The 17,412-nt window shown below is 41.1% G+C and overlaps 1 long non-coding RNA gene across 2 annotated transcripts in view; it reads left to right on the top strand.

Annotated features, from left to right (window-relative positions):
- The window catches only part of LOC109552287 (uncharacterized), a 91,703-nt gene that overhangs the window by 35,453 nt on the left and 38,838 nt on the right, over positions 1-17,412 (top strand). The window lies entirely within an intron of this gene.

A 17,412-nucleotide genomic window follows, 5' to 3' on the forward strand; every position in this document is an offset into this window, starting at 1 on the left:
GGCTGAAAGAAAACTCCAAAAGGCCTTGTTTCAAGGTGATGGGGTAGAGAGAGCACTGGCCTGAAAGTCTTGGGTTTGTTTCCAACTCAGTCACTCACTGTCTGTGTGGCCTTGGGTCCACCATTTCACCTTTTTTTAAGTCTCAGGATTTTCTCTTTCTTTTTTTTCCACCTTGAACAACTACAACCGTAATAGTGTATTGAATGTTTACTGTCAAATCAGGTGCTCTAAAATGAAGGGATTTGAATAGATCAGGGCCTTTAATTTGGAGTTCGTGGACAAGATTCAGGGGGTCTGTGAACTTGTAAAGCATTTTTCTGGGGAAAGAATTGAGATGTTCATCACATTTCATGGAAAAAACCCCACAAAAATTTCAAAACCAGTGGGCTGAATGAGCTCTAATCTCCTCCCAGCCTGACTCCTGGTGTCTTCTCTTCTAGAAGGGATGCGGCTGCACTTGGCAAACAACTCCCTCCATGCACCTGAGTCTGCTCTAGGGAAAAGCTGGGCATGTGCTGGTTGTGGGCACAGACTTGTGAGGAGCCTGGTAATAGACGTGTCGGCAAATGTGGCAGAAACTGGTCTTCGGTGCCACACAGCCTGGATTTAAACTCCACTTTGTCACTTACCAACTAGGTAACTTTAGACACGTTAAGTCTTCCTGAGCCTCAGTTTCCTACCTGTAAAATGGGAATAATACTATACCTTCAATGTTGTTAATTTAGTAAGATGTTTAGAGGAATACCTGGCAAATAGCAAGCATTATTTGTTTGCTCTTACTCCTGAAGATGAACATGGATGAGTGTAAGTGGAAACGTTTTGGAGAGATGGTGTGTGTGTGTGTTTGTGTTTGTGTTTGCGGTGGGTGTGGGGGGCAGAGTTATACAGGAGACTCTACTTGGGTAGTAGGATATGAATTTTCAAACCATTTTGTGTGAAATTTGAATACATTCTCTTTTTTTCTTTGTATCAGAAGTCCCTTCAACAAACACCTGAAATGTTTGTTCTATCCTGGCAGGGTAGAACAGGGTAGAACTCCATTTCCCATCACTACCTTGCTCCCAGGATTGGCATGAGTCAGGCCCAGATACTTGGGGCCTGATCCTGGTGTTTGATAGTAATTTTCCTATCCTGGCCATCCTCAGACAAGCCCATCAAAGACAGTACTTGGTGAGTTCCATGATTCAGGACCCTATGGCTAGACTGCACCGGAGACCTCATCGGCCCATCCTTGGCTGGGAACCTGGCACCATCTGCAGTAGGAGCCCTGGAGCCAACTGTCCAGGCACCATGAGCAGAAATGACGTCTGCCCATGTCTCACAGGTGCCCTGTCAGGTCACCGTTTGGCTTTTGTGAACCTTGGTGGAGTGGGGGAAGCCATCCCTGTGCCTACACTTTGGGGCGTCCCAGAGTGGCTGGAACACTCCCAGCTGGGAGGGCTAGGAAGGTGCCTCGGCTTCACTTGCTGGCCATAGCCTACTCTGTGAAACCTCCGTCTAAACCACGCTGACAGCCTTCCCCTGGTTCCATTTAGACGTGGAGAGAAAGCATCCTTGTCTTTGATCCTGTCCTCTGTTCCTCTGTATATTCTATGATTGGCCAGCGGCATTTCTTTGTGCAGGACAAATTTTACCAATGATTTCTTGGAAACAATTGGGGGACCCTGTCTCAGTCCATTCTGGGTGCTATAACAAAATAACACAGACTGGGTAGCTTATAAACAACTGACATTTATTTCTCACGGTTCTGGAGGCTGGAAGTGTGAGATCAGGGTGCCAGCATGGTGTGGGAGGGCCCTGTAATGGTTCAGGTCGCAGAATTCTCACTGTATCTCACGTGGTAGGAGGGGCTGGGAGTTCTCCCGGGAATCTCTTCTAGGAACACTAATTATCTTCTTGATAGCTCCACCCTCACAACTTAATTACCTGCCAAAGGCCCCACCTCCTAATACCATCACTTTTAGGGCTTAGGATTTCAACATATGAATTTTGGGGGAACACAAACATTCAGACCATAGCAGTCCGTCTCTTTCTTTTTCTTGTCAAGAAGTTCTCTTCAGCACTTATGACTCCTTGTAATCTCATTCCAGGGAGGGGTGGGCCTGGAATTAGAAGCTTTGGCCCTTTAGAGATTCAAAGTGAAGAAGACAACAGAGTTAAAAAGGAAACCATGAGAGGAAAATTAGATTTCATACTGAGGTATAGTTAAGATACAGTAAAATTCACTCCTTTAAAATATACAGATTAATATATTTTGACAGATGTATATAGTTGTGTTATTACAACTGCAATTAAGATATAGAAGAGTTCCATAACCCCCCAATTTTTCCTCCTCTTTGGAATCAGTTCCCTTTCCCTATCCTTAGCCCCCGGTAACCATTGATCCAATTTCTGTCCCCTTTGCCTTTTCCAGACTGTCACACCAATAGAATCATGCAGTATATAGCCTTTAGTGTCTGGCTTATTCCACTTAGCAGATGCTTTTGAGATGAGTCCATGTTGCTGCCTGTATCATTAGTTATTCCTTTTTACTGCTGAGTAGCATTCCATGGTATGGGTATCCCATCGATTTATTTATCTATTCACCAGTTGATGGACATTTGGGTTTTTTCCAGTTTGGGGCTATTTTGAATAAAGTTGCTATGAACATTTGCATACAAGTCTTTGAGTAGACATACATTTTCATTTCTTTGGGTAAATATCTAAAAGTGGGATTGCTGGATTGTATGGTAAGTGTATGTTTATCTTTGTAAGAGACTGTCAAACTGTTTTCCTAAGTGGTTGTATCATTTTGCATTCCTACTAGCAATGTAAGAGCTCCAGGGCTTCCCTGGTGGTGCAGTGGTTAAGAATCCGCCTGCCAATGCAGGGGACACGGGTTTGAGCCCTGGTCCGGGAAAATCCCACATGCCGCGGAGCAACTAAGCCCGTGCACCACAACTACTGAGCCTGTGTGCCCCAACTACTGAAGCACGTGTGCCTAGAACCTGTGCTCTGCAACAAGAGAAGCCACAGCAATAAACCCGTGCACCACAGCAAGGAGTAGCCCCGGCTCGCTGCAACTAGAGAAAAGCCCGCGTGCAGCAACAAAGACCCAATGCAGCCAAAAATAAATAAAATAAAATCAATTAAAAAAAAAAAAGAGCTTCAGTCATCCATAGACTCTTTAAGGATCCTTCACAAACATATATTCTACTTTTCCTACCATAATATGTCCTTGGGCTTCCCTGGTGGCGCATATGTTGGGAGTCTGCCTGCCGATGCAGGGGGCGCGGGTTCGTGTCCGGGTCCGGGAGGATCCCACGTGCCGTGGAGCGGAGCGGCTGGGCCCGTGAGCCATGGCCGCTGGGCCTGTGTGTCCGGAGCCTGTGCTCCGCAGCGGGAGAGGCCACAGCAGTGAGAGGCCCACGTACCACAAAACAAACAAACAAACAAAAAAACCCGGTAAATATGTCCTTTGGGGAGGATCCTGTCTACTGTGAAAGCTTCAGAAAACATTTTATAATCTGTTTCAGTTACAAAGGTTAGCACAACAGACTCCACCATTAGGAAACTCTCCTGTTTAGAAATAAAGACTATCCAATCCCAATCCTCTTTATCTCTAACCGTTATTCATCACTCCTCTGAATTTTCTCCACCCTCTTCATTAGGGTGACCAAAATTAAAAACTCTGGCTAGCTAACTAATTATTAGTGTCAAGGAGTTTTATCTTTGATATTAAAAAAAAAAGAGCAAAACGCATTTTTGGGCTTCTCCTACTCATTCTTCAGTTTTTCTTTATCTGTTCTCTCTGAACTTTAATTTTATAAACAAACACATTTCCCTTCAGTTTGACTTTTTGGAAGCCCTTCCTTTTCTTCCGCTCCTCAGCAGTGTATCTCTCCATTGTCCCCTATGTTCTTTGCCTTCGGGATTGGTGGCTGCATCTGCCTGCATGGCTGCTTGCATGGGGACAGCCAGGCCCTGGCTTATTCTTGGCCTTCTGGGATGCAGAACGTTTTTGCTTCTTTTTCCACCCTCTTAGAAGGGAAAGAGAGAAAATTACATGATGCTCTGACTGTGTGTGTCCAGGAAAGACCCTGTGAGCATGAAAGCCCTGGGTTTTTATTTTCATTCTATTCCACTTGAATAGAGGCACTCAGCTCTTTTTTAGACTAGAGCTGGCTATTTTGCATAAAACAAAGAAGTTATACAGTAGCATGGGGTAACTGGCTTTTCTCAGTAGCTATCTAGCAATGACTAGAGACAATGGTTTAATTATAAGCCGGTACAATTAAAAGACTCATAACCCACACACAATACCTTATCAAAATTTCACCGTTCCTTTGGCAAGAGGTTTAAACTGGTTTGCGGATCTAATGAAGAGCCTACTTTGTCCTTTCCATTTCCTCGCTGCTCCCAAAGCATCTGAAGCCTGCTTTAGCCTCTGGCTTTTGCCAAAGCTGTTCCCACAGCCTGGGGTGCCTTCCCTCCTTTCTTCTGCTTATCTATTATTTACTTCTCTTTCAAAGCTCTCTTCAGGCACTTCCTCCTTTAAGAAGGTTTTTGGGTTTTTTGCATCTTTACAATTTCAGTCCACCGAGCTCTATGAACATTCAGTTCTAGTACACATAATTTAACTCAGATTATTCTTCAGTTGTATGAGTTGGTGGTCTTGTCTTTTTTTGCAGAAATGAGCTATTGGAGAGTAGAGACCACATCTTACTCATTTTTGCATTTTAGCCCCTAACACAGATCCTGGCAGCATAAAATTCTGTTGAACCAACGAGTGATTGAATGTTAGGCATATGGCAGGTACTCAATAAATAATTGTTGAATGATTGATTAAGGGCCATTGTAGGAAATGCTCCATAACCTCATTCACAGCATCACCATTTTTTGTGTGTGTGTGTGTGGTACGTGGGCCTCTCACCGCTGTGGCCTCTCCCGTTGCGGAGCACAGGCTCCGGACGCGCAGGCTCAGCAGCCATGGCTCACGGGCCCAGCCGCTCCGCGGCATGTGGGATCTTTCCAGACAGGGGCACGAACCCGTGTCCCCTGCATCGGCAGGCGGACTCTCAACCACTGCGCCACCAGGGAAGCCCAGCATCACCATTTTAATGCTGGTTTGTACTGTCTGCAGAAGTTCAGTTAGAAACTACCTACCCTCATGTCTTCCTCTAGCATTGACTCCTTTCCTCTCCCTCCAGTGAGTTGGATAGCAAAGGGATAGATGACCTAAAACAGTAGAGGATACGGAGGATTAGGAGGAATAAACAGACAACTGAAAAATATTTTAAAATATTTTATAATCTTGGTTATGAATTGTATTCAGCTCCACAGGCTGGGAATTATATGTCATAATGATTACATGAAAAATGCGGGACATGAGCCACAGCTCCTGAAGTCCAGGCGCCTAGAGCCCGTGCACCGCAAGAGAAGCCACTGCAATAAGCCCAGGCACCACAACGAAGAATAGCCCCTGCTCGCCGCAACTAGAGAAAGCCTGCGCACAGCAACGAAGACCCAAGGCAGCCAAAAATAAATAAATAAATTTATTTTTAAAAAAGGAAAAGAAAAATGCGGGACAAATACAGACTGAGAGGCATGGTCTTGTTCACATGTAAAACCACTGAGCACAGTGCCTATTTCTAAGGATGGCAGGGCATTTTGAAGTGAGGATCCCATGCACCCTCTGGAGGAAGGCACTCTTCACCCAAAGAGAAGGTTTCGCCTGGAGGTCATCCACAGAGTCAAGATTCAGGATTGTGTTTGGGAGGAGGACCCAGATTAACACCTTAGTGTGCCTCCTCCATAGCCAATTCTCTCTTTCCCCCTCTCTCCAGGATTACTCCAAGGCAGACAATTGTGAGCAGCACGGGGAGGGAGGAGAGCCACTCTGCACTCCTTGGGGTCCCACCTCAGCCTCCTAAGGAGCAGCCTTCTGGCAGGGAAAGAGCCTTCCAGACTGAGGAGCTAGCAGGATCTTTATTTGGGATTTTTCTCTCCAAGTTGTTCAGGTGATTAAGGCTGAAGTATAATTTTAAGTCAACTCTGTTCTCCAGGGAACAAGTGAAGAATGATTTCACTCAATTGTTAAAACTTTGTAATGATTTGAGAACCATAAGGGACAAGGTAGGTAGTGGCAGATAAATACAGATGAAGGGGGACCTTGTTATCCTATCTGTAGGCAGCAAGAGGATGATGAAATAGCAATAATTGAATGAATGAATATATGTACAGCATGATGCTCCACCATTCATTAAATATTTACTGAGTACCAACTATATGTTAGGCATAAAACAAGTCCTTGCCTTCAAGAAGCTTACAGTGAAGTGGGGAAGGAAGGATTCATTTCATTTTACTTTATTTTATTTATTTTTTATCAGTATTTTAAAATTGAAGGATAGTTGATTTACAATGTATTAATTTCTGCTGTACAGCAAAGTGATTCAGTTATATATATAAACATATATATATATACACATACACATATATATACATTTTTAAAAAAATATTCTTTTCCATTATGGTTTATCATAGGATATTGAATATAGCTCTCTGTGTTATACAGTAGGACCTTGTTGTGTATCCATTCTATATATAAAAGCTTACACCTGCTAAGCCCAACCTCCCACTCCATCCCTCCGCCAACCCCTTTCCCCTTGACAACCACCAGTCTGTTCTCTATGTCCGTGGTTCTGTTTCATAGATAGGTTCGTTTTTGTCATATTTTAGATTTCACGGGTAAGTGATATCATATGGTATATGTCTTTCTCTTCCTGAGTTACTTCACTTAGTATGATGATCTCTAGTTGCATCCATGTTGCTGCAAATGGCATTATTTCGTTCTTTTATTTTTTTTTTTCTGGTACGCGGACCTCTCACTGCCGTGGCCTCTCCTGTTGCGGAGCACAGGCTCCGGACGCGCAGGCTCAGAGGCCATGGCCCACGGGCCCAGCCGCTCCACGGCACGTGGGATCCTCCCGGACCGGGACATGAACCTGCGTCCCCTGCATCGGCAGGAGGACTCTCAACCACTGCGCCACCAGGGAAGCACTATTTTGTTCTTTTTTATGGCTGGGTAGTATTCCATTGTATATATGTACCACATCTTCTTTATCCATTCATCTATCAATGGACATTTAGGTTGTTTCCATGTCCTGGCTATTGTGAATGGTGCTGCTATGATTATAAAGGTGCATGTATCTTTTTTTTTTTTTTTTTTTTTTGCGGTAAATGGGCCTCTCACTGTTGTGGCCTCTCCCGTTGCGGAGCACAGGCTCCGGACGCGCAGGCTCAGAGGCCATGGCTCACGGGCCCAGCCGCTCCGCGGCATGTGGGATCCTCCTGGACTGGGGCACGAACCCGTGTCCCCTGCATCGGCAGGTGGACTCTCAACCACTGCGCCACCAGGGAAGCCCTGCATATATCTTTTTGGTTTTTTTTTTTATGCTATTTTGAATGGAATTTTTTTTTTTTTTACTGTTTTTTTTTTAACATCTTTATTGGAGTATAATTGCCTTACAATGGTGTGTTAGTTTCTGCTTTACAACAAAATGAATCAGTTATATATATACATATGTCCCCATATCTCTTCCCTCTTGCGTCTCCCTCCCTCCCACCCTCCTTATCCCACCCCTCCAGGCGGTCACAAAGCACCGAGCTGATCTCCCTGGGCTATGCGGCTGCTTCCCACTAGCTATCTACCTTACGTTTGGTAGTGTATATATGTCCATGCCTCTCTCTCGCTTTGTCACACCTTACCCTTCCCCCTCCTCATATCCTCAAGTCCATTTTCTAGTAGGTCTGTGTCTTTATTCCTATCTTACCCCTAGGTTCTTCATGACATTTTTTTCCCTTAAATTCCATATATATGTTTTAGCATACGGTATTTGTCTCTCTCTTTCTGACTTACTTCACTCTGTATGACAGACTCTAGGTCTATCCACCTTATTACAAATAGCTCAATTTCGTTTCTTTTTATGGCTGAGTAATATTCCATTGTATATATGTGCCACATCTTCTTTATCCATTCATCCGATGATGGACACTTACGTTGTTTCCATCTCTGGGCTATTGTAAATAGAGCTGCAATGAACATTTTGGTACATGACTCTTTTTGAATTATGGTTTTCTCAGGGTATATGCCCAGTAGTGGGATTGCTGGGTCATATGGTAGTTCTATTTGTAGTTTTTTAGGGAACCTCCATACTGTTCTCCACAGTGGCTGTATCAATTTACATTCCCACCAACAGTGCAAGAGTGTGTATCTTTTTGAATTAGAGTTTTGTCTTGAGTGGGATTGCTGGATCATATATGGTAACTCTATTTTTAGTTTTCTGAGGAAACTCCATACTATTTTCCACAGTGGCTATACCAATTTACATTCCCACCAACAGTGTAGGAGGGTTCCCTTTTCTCTACACCCTTTCCAGCATTTGTTATTTGTAGAGTTTTAAACGATGGCCGTTCTGACTGGTGTGAGGCGGTACCTCATTGTAGTTTTGATTTGCATTTCTCTAATAATTAGCAACGTTGAACATCTTTTCATGTGCCTATTGGTCACCTGTATGTCTTCTTTGGAGAAATATCTATTTAGTTCTTCTGCCCATTTTTTGATTGGGTTGTTTTTTGTTGTTGAGTTGTATGAGCTGTTTGTATATTTTGGAAATTAAACCCTTGTCGGTCACATCGTTTGCAAATATTTTCTCCCATTCTGTAGGTTGTCTTTTCATTTTGTTTATTGTTTCCTTTGCTGTGCAAAAGCTTGTCAGTTTGATTAGGTCCCATTTGTTTATTTTTGTTTTTATTTCTATTGCCTTGGGAGACTGACCTAAGAAAAGATTGGTATGATTTATGTCAGAGGACATTCTGCCTATGATCTCTGCTAGGAGTTTTATGGTATCATGTCTTATGTTTAAGTCCTTTTGAGTTTATTTTTGTGTATGGTGAGAGGGTGTGTTCTAGGAAGGATTCATTTTAAATTTGAAGTGTGTCAGTGTAACAAATAGGTGTTGAGGTAGAAAAATTGAGGGCAAGAGGATCTATGTAAACAGAATGGTCAGGGAAGACTTCTTTGGGGAGTGACATTTATGCTGACACCTGGTGAATGAACTGAGCTCATCACAGTCAAGGCTGGGGGAAAAGCAACTCTCCAGAGGAAAGAACAAGGGCAAAGGCTCCATGTTGGGGAAGAGCTGGTGTATCCCAGTACCAGAAGGAGGTCAGTGTGTTTGGAGGGTGGTGGAGGAAGGGCAAAGGCAGAAGCTGCTGCTGGACAGCTAGACCTGGGCCACACAAGGCAATTTGCAATCAACTGGGTCTCTCTTAGAAAATCAAATGCTCTTGAAATCACCAAAGGACACTGGGGGTTAAGGTAAGGCATTTGAGTTTTATTTGAAGATTAAAGGCAAGCTACTAATGAGTTTTAGGGAAGTGACTTGACCCCATTTATGTTTGATAAAGATCACTCTGGCTGCTGTGGGAGGATGGGCTGGAGGTGGGCAAAAGAGGGCTCAGGGAGGTGGGTGAGGGGACCATCACAAGTCATCCATGACAGATGCTGGAGACCTGAACCAGGTGGGGGCAGTGGATATGGAGAGAAGTTGATACTAAGATTTGTTTTCAAGAAAAAAATGATAGAGGTTAAATGTATATGTTCCTTTTCAAAAGTGACAGAGGTGCTATAAACTTGAAAGTCTCCATGAATCACTGAAGGCAGCCCCTATGCCATGTCTTCTCCCACAAAGGGACCAATGGGCACCTCGGAATCAGATTGGGAGTTTTCTTTAGAAAGGGAAATGACCATGGACTCACTAAAGGGCGTTCCTTTCAGAAGACTTCTTCTGAAGTCATCGTCTCTAAAGGAGAGTAGGTGAGTGGCTTCTCCTGGTTCTGTGAGCATGGCAGGGCAGCTCCTGTGGCCAGAGAAAGCCTTCCAATCTCTTTGAAAGGCGATGTTGGAAGTCACTGGTGTGTGTTGAAATGGTGAAAGGCCGAGTGGATACGTGTGCGCTCAGACGCGCGCTTGTGTGAGACCAGCCTGTCTGCTATACCCCCTTTCTGTGTAATGACTGGATTTCAGGGACCCTTTAGGAGAGAAACAGGTAGGCCCAACAACAGATACTAGAATTGATGTCAATACAGAAAATGGGGATTTGCATAATTAACTGAAAAAATAAAAAAATATGACCACATGTAGCCACATATCTCCATGGGTTTGTGGAGAAGTTGATTTATTGGTTACAAATAGATAGATGGATGGCTGAATGAATGAATGAGTGAGTTTATTTCACAGCAAGGCAATTTGGAATAGTTTGTTTTGTAGTCTGAACAAAGCTAGATACTATATATACCACATATCTGTAATTTACCTTCTACTATAGAAGGCCTTAGACCCTTTACATGTGCAATGTGAAGATTCTTGAGATTCCTAAAATAGTGTAACTCTCAAGTATCTAATGCAATGTTGGAGAAAGATAAAGGGAGAGCGCTAAAGGAAGTAAGTTGGGCACTGAGACCAGAAGTCTGCAGTGTGGTGTAATAATAAAATGGGAAGGAACATTACCATTTATAGTCTCTGTTGCTCTATAAAAAGGCAATATCCTAAGAATGTTGTTTGTTGAGCAGTGTGTGGGAATTTAAGACTGGAGAAGCTGGGACAGGGCTAAATTCTCTTTTTAAGAAAGATGTCGGTAGCATCATAATGGGGTAGGTAGGTAGGAACCCAGAGGCAGAGAATGCTGGAACCAGTGGGCAGAGGCATGGAAATGTGGAGAGGGCATGAGAAGATTGGAGATGAGAACCGAGACAGCCGATGGAGATTTCTGTCCTGCTGTGATGTGACCCCCGATTCAGGCTTGGTCCTAGGCAAAGCTGTGAAGTTGGCCAAAGTTGTCTTCCCACCACTCTTCCTCTCTGAGTCTACATCCCCCTGGCAGCTCTTTCCCTGCCACATGCTTCCACGCTGTGCTCAAGGTGAGCAGATCTGTACACTGGAAGTGCACTCGACCTGGAACTGAAAGGTCTGGATTCCAGTTCTGACCCTGCCACTCACCAGCAGTGGTGTGATCTTAGACATGTCCCCTTAACCTATGAGACTCTCAGCTTCCCCTGTTGAAAAATGGAGACCAAATACTAGGTACTGCATCTCAAAAAACTGTTATGAGGCTCAACTGATACGATGCTTGCGTAAGTGCTTTTTAAATATTATAATCTCTCTACTTATTATAAAGGCCTATTGCCCCTCCACCCTCGCCAAATAAACTATACATTACTCAAAATGAAATACCTGCATTTTCCTCTTATCTGTCATCCTCATATCCTTTAGTGAGAAGTCCTCAGCCAGCTTTTGGCAGAATTATATGTAATTCTCAGCAGGTTGTGTGCCATTATTTTTGGCTCGAAGTGCTTCTCATGGGGATTTTAATTGTATTTTATTTTAAAATTTTTTATTATACATTAAATAAATACTTATGTGTATTTATAATCTACACGTAAGATAAAAGGACAACCGTAAAATGAACACACATGTACCTACCACCCAGCTTAAGAAATAGGACATCAACACTGTTGATGGTCTGTATGTGCCCCTCCAACTCCATCTTCTTTTCCCACCTGAACTAACTGCAGTCCTGAATTTTTTGAGCTTATCTTTCCCTAGCTTTCCTTTATCGTTTTACTATATGTGTATATGTTCCTAAACAATATATTTTTATCTTTGCACATTTTTGAACTTTATATAAATGGCATCAAATTGTGTATATTCTTTTGTTACTGCAATATTATGTTTCTGACAGTCATCCGTGTTAAAGTATGTGGTTTATCATTCATTCATTTTCACTGTTGTATAGTATTCCACTACGTAACATTGCTTTTTCCATTACTTTGTGGAAAGACATTTTGATTGTTATCAGTTTCTTCCCCCCAATTTCTAGCAGTGTGGCTATGAATGTTTTTGGACATATCTCCTGGACACACATGCAAGAGTTTCTCCAGGGCAAATGCTAGATTTAGTGGTTTTAGTAGGTTGTGGGTTATGCAGCTCTTCAACTTCATTAGATAATATGAAATTGTACCAATTTATGATTTCACCAGCAATTTATGAGAAGTGACATCGTAATAATAATGTGTCTTGCAATTCATCAATATATTTCTCCTTTTATTATTAAAGTCTTTAATTTTTCTCAGTACAGTTTTATTGTTTTCAGACTTGCATATTCAAGTCTTAAAAATCTTTTGTTAAATTCACCCCTGAGTATTTCATATTTTTTGGTGTGGTTGTAAATGTTTTTTAAAAAAATTCAATTTCTGATTGTTTACTGCTAGCATATAGGTTAGCATATAGGCTTCTCTATAAGAATCTTGTATTCTACAACCTTACTACACTTATTCATTAATTCTGGGAAGATTTTTGGGTAGATTCCTTAGGATTTTCTACATAGATGATTATATCATTTGAAAACAAAGACAATTTTACCTCCTCCTACCCCCCAAACTGTGTGCCCTTTTTTTTCTTTTTACTGAGGTACAATTGACAAATAAAATTGTAAGGTTTTTTGTTTGTTTGTTTGTTGTTTTGCGGTATGTGGGCCTCTCACCGTCGTGGCCTCTCCCGCCGCAGAGCACAGGCCCCGGACGCACAGGCTCAGCGGCCATGGCTCACGGGCCCAGCCGCTCTGCGGCATGTGGGATCTTCCCGGACTGGGGCACAAACCCGCGTCCCCTGCATCAGCAGGCGGACTCTCAACCACTGCGCCACCAGGGAAACCCCTGTAAGGTATTTAAAGTGTACAAGGCGATGATTTGATAGATGTATATATTGTTAAAGGATAACCCCAGAGTTAATTAACATACCCATCACCTTAAATAATTACCTTTTTATTTTGGTGAGAACATTTAAGTTCTATTCACTTAGCAACTTTCGATTATACAGTACAGCATTATCAACTATACTCACCACATTACACGTTAGATCCTCATACCTTATTCATCTTATAATTGAAAGTTTGTACCCTTTTACCAACCTCTCCCTATTTTCTCCACCCCAGCCCCTGACAACCACTTTTCTACTATCTGTTTCTATTAGTTTTTTTTTGTTGTTGTTCCACATATAAGTGATATCGTGCAGTGCTTGTCTTTCTCTGTCTGGCTTATTTTACTTAGCATAATGCCCTCCAGGTTCATCCATGCTGTCACAAATGTCAGGATTTCCTCCTTTTTTTACAGGATGAATGATATCCCATTATTTATATATACCACATTTTCTTTATTCATTTATCTGTCAATGGACTTTTAGGTTATTTCTACACCTTGGCTATTGTGAGTAATGCTGCAATGGGAATACAGATACCTCTTCGAAAAAATGATTTTGTTTCCTTTGGTTGTATATCGAGTAGTGGGATTGCTGGATCTTATGATACTTCTATTTTTAATTTCTTAAGGAATCGCCATACTGTTTTCTATGGTGATAGTACCAGTTACATTCCCACCAACAGTGCATGAGGGTTTTCTCTTCTTCATAACTTTGCCCACATTCGGTATCTCTTTTCTTTTTAGTAATAGGCATCTTAACAGGTGTAAAGTGATATCTCATTGTGGTTTTGATTTGCATTTCCCCAAGGATTAATGATGTGAATCACCTTTTCATTTGCCTGTTGGCCATTTGTATGTCTTCTTTGGAAAAATATCTATTTGGGCTCTTTGCCCATTTTTAAATTGGGTTGTTTATTTTTTTTTTGCTATTGAGTTTATGTGTTCTGTATATTTTGGATATTAATCCCTTATCAGATATATGGCTTGCAAATACTTTCTCCCATTCCATAGGTTGACTTTTCACTTTGTTGATGGTTTCATTTGCTATGCAGACACTTTTTAGTTTGATGCAGTCTCACTTGTTTATTTTGCTTTCGTTGCCTTTGCTTTTGGTGTCATATCCAAAAATCATGGCCAAGACCAGTGTCAAGGATCTTACTCCTTACGTTCTCTTCTAGGAGTTTTAAGGACTCAGGTCTATGTTCAATCCATTTTGAGTTGATTTTTTGTGAGTAGTGTAAGGTAGGGGTCCAGTTTCAGTCTTTGGCATGTGGATATCCAGTTTTCTCAACACCTGTTGAAGACACTATCCTTTACCTGTTGTATATTCTTGGCTCCTTTGTTAAAAATTAATTGAGCATATATGCATAGGTTTATTTCTGGGCTCTCTTGTTCTGTTAACACTGAGTTTTTATGCCAATACCATATTGTTTTGATTATTATAGCTTTGTAATAGAGTTTGAAATCAGGAAATGTGATGTCTCCAGCTTTGTTGTTCTTTCTCAAGATTGCTGTGGCTATTCAAGGCCTTTTGTGGGTCCATACAAATTTTAGGATTGTTTTGATAAGGATTGCATTAAATTTGTAGATTGCTTTGGGTAGTTATGGACATTTTAACACTATTAATTCTTCTAATCCATGAACACAGGATATCTTTCCATGTATTTATGTCCCCTTCAATTTATTTCATTAATGTCTTATAGTTTTTAATGTACAGATCTTTTACCTCCCTGGTAAAATATATTCCTAAGTATTTTATTATTTTTGATGCTACTGTAAATAGGATTGTTGTCTCAGTTTCTCTTTCTGATAGTTTGTTATTAATGTATAGAAATACAACCTATTTTTGTGTGGTGATTTTGCATTGTGCAACTTTACTGAATTCGTTTATTAGTTCTAACAGTTTTTTAGAGGAGTCTTTAGGGTTTTCTATATATAAAATGTCATCAGCAAATAAAGACAACCTTACTTCTTCCTTTGCAATTTGGAGTCTTTATGTTTCTATTTCTTGCCTAATTTCTCTGGCTAGGATTTTCAGTACTATGTTGAAAGAGTACTATAAAAGTGGAAAGAGTGGGCATCCTTTCCTTGTTCCTAATCTTAGAGGAAAAGCTTTCACCGTTGAGTAAAATGTTAGCTGTGGGCTTGTCATATATGGCCCTTATTATGCAGAGGTAGGTTCCCTTTATATCAGCTGAACAGACCAGTTACTAGTAAGGAGGTTAAATCAGTAATCAACACCCCTCCACCCAAAAAAAAAGGAAAAAAGAAAGAAAATCCAGGACTAGATGGCTTCACTGGTAAATTCTACCAAACATTTAAAGAAAAATTAATACCAGTCCTTCTTAAACTCTTGCAAAAAAGTGAAGAGGGGAAAATACTGCCAAACTCATTTTGTAAGGCTAGTATGACCTTGATACCAAAGCTGGACAAGGACACTACAAGAAAAAAATGTTATACCTAATATCCCTGATGAACACAGATGCAAAAATCTTCAAAAAAGTTTAGCAAACTGCATTTAACAGTACATTAAAAGGATCATACACCATGATCAAGTGAATTTAGTCCATGGATGCAAAATGGTTCAACATCCACAAATCAAGAAATGTGATACACCACATTAACAAAATGAAGGATAAAAGTCAAATGATCAGGACTTCCCTGGTGGTCCAGCAGTTAAGACTGCCCTCCCAGTGCAGGGGGCCGGGGTTCGATCCCTGGTCAGGGAACTAGATCCCACGTGCTGCAACTAAAGATCCTGCATGCCGCAACGAAGATCCTGCACACTGCAATGAAGATCCCACGTGCCGCAACTAAGACCCAGCGCAGCCAAATAAATAAGTAAATAATTTTAAAAATCACATGACCGGGCTTCCCTGGTGGCGCAGTGGTTGTGAGTCCGCCTGCCGATGCAGGGGACACGGGTTCGTGTCCCGGTCCGGGAAGATCCCACATGCCGCGGAGCGGCTGGGCCCGTGAGCCATGGCCACTGAGCCTGCGCGTCCGGAGCCTATGCTCCGCAACGGGAGAGGCCACAACAGTGAGAGGCCAGTGTACTGCAAAAAAAAAAAAAAAAAAAAATCACATGACCATCTCAATAGATGGAGGAAAAAGCCATTGACAAAATTCAGCATCCTTTTATGATAAGTCTGCATGCCTTTTATTTCTTCTTACCATTGCATTGGCTGGGATCCTATAGTACAATGTTGAGTAGAAGTTGTAAAGTTCTTGTTCCTAATCTTAGGGGAAAGCATTCAGTCTTTCACCATTTAGTATTTTACTGTGGGTTTTTCATAAGTATCCTTTATCAGCTAGAGGAAATTCTCTTCTATCTTAGTTTGCTAAGATATCTCTTCTATCTTAGTTTGCTATCCATTTTTTTTTAAATCATGAATGGGGATTGACCTTTGTTAAATGCTTTTTCTGCATCTATTGAGATGATCATATGGTTTTTCTCCTTTATCTGTTAATGTAGTGAATTACATATGATTGACTTTTGGCTGTTGAACCAATCCTGTAATTGTGGGATAACCCCCACTTGGTCAAGGATGTATTACCTTTTTGCTATGTTGTTGGAAATAGTTTGCTAAAGTTTTTTTAAGAATTTTAAAATCTATGTTCTGAAGGATATTGGTAACTTCTTTCTTGTTAGTATGTTTGTCTGATTTTGGTCAGGATAATGCTGGCTTCATAGGTTAATTTGAGAAGTGTTTCTTCCTCTTCTGTTTTCTGAAAGAGTTTTATAACATTGGTATTATCTCTTTTTAAAGTAATTAGTAGAGTTAACCATGAGGACATCTGGGCCTGCACTTTTCTTTTTGGGAAAGTTTTTAACTACAAATGCAATTTCTTTAAAAGATATAGGACTGCTAGAGTTATCTATTTTATTTTGGGTAAGCTTTGGTAGCTTGTGTCTTTCAAGAAGTTTATCCATTTCATCTAAGTTGTCAAAAACATTAACATAAGTTGTTTATAATGTTCCATTATTACTCTTTAATTCCTATAGAATTCATAGTGGTATCCACTTTCTTATTCCCCTTATTGGTAATTTGTGTCTCCTCTCCTTTTTCCCCTACTTTCTCCCAACCTCAAGTCCAGCAGAGAGACTCTTCCACCAGTTCCCACAAGTATCTCAGAATTGAGACTTGTTTGGTTTCACTGGCCTGATTTTAGTGATATGGCCATTCCTGAGCCAATAATCATGGTCATGCTCTGACTGGTTAGGGATGAAGTCGCCACCACCCCATCTCCATGAACTGAGTGGGGGAAGGGCCTTACTGAGAAAGATCAGGGACCTACTACTTTAAGAATGGGAAATGCGTGCAGGTAGATAGAAAGTACATATGGCCATTACAGCATTTATGGGTTTTTTCCTGATATAAAGAAGTCTAAAAATTTTACATAGCCAAATTTGTAAACTTATTTTTATATTTCTTCCATCAAAAAAGCTCCCTACATGTCTTTAATAAAATAATTTTTACCTAAATTTTCTTTTTCATGGTTTATATCTATCTACTTAATTCATCCTGAATTTATTTCAGTTTAAGAGATGAGGTGAGGATCTAACAACTTTTTCTTCAAGGTACTAGGTAATCTCTTCAATTTATCTTCATTTAT

The sequence above is a fragment of the Tursiops truncatus genome, chromosome 2 (genome assembly GCF_011762595.2).
Source record: "Tursiops truncatus isolate mTurTru1 chromosome 2, mTurTru1.mat.Y, whole genome shotgun sequence".
Lineage (NCBI taxonomy): Eukaryota > Metazoa > Chordata > Mammalia > Artiodactyla > Delphinidae > Tursiops > Tursiops truncatus.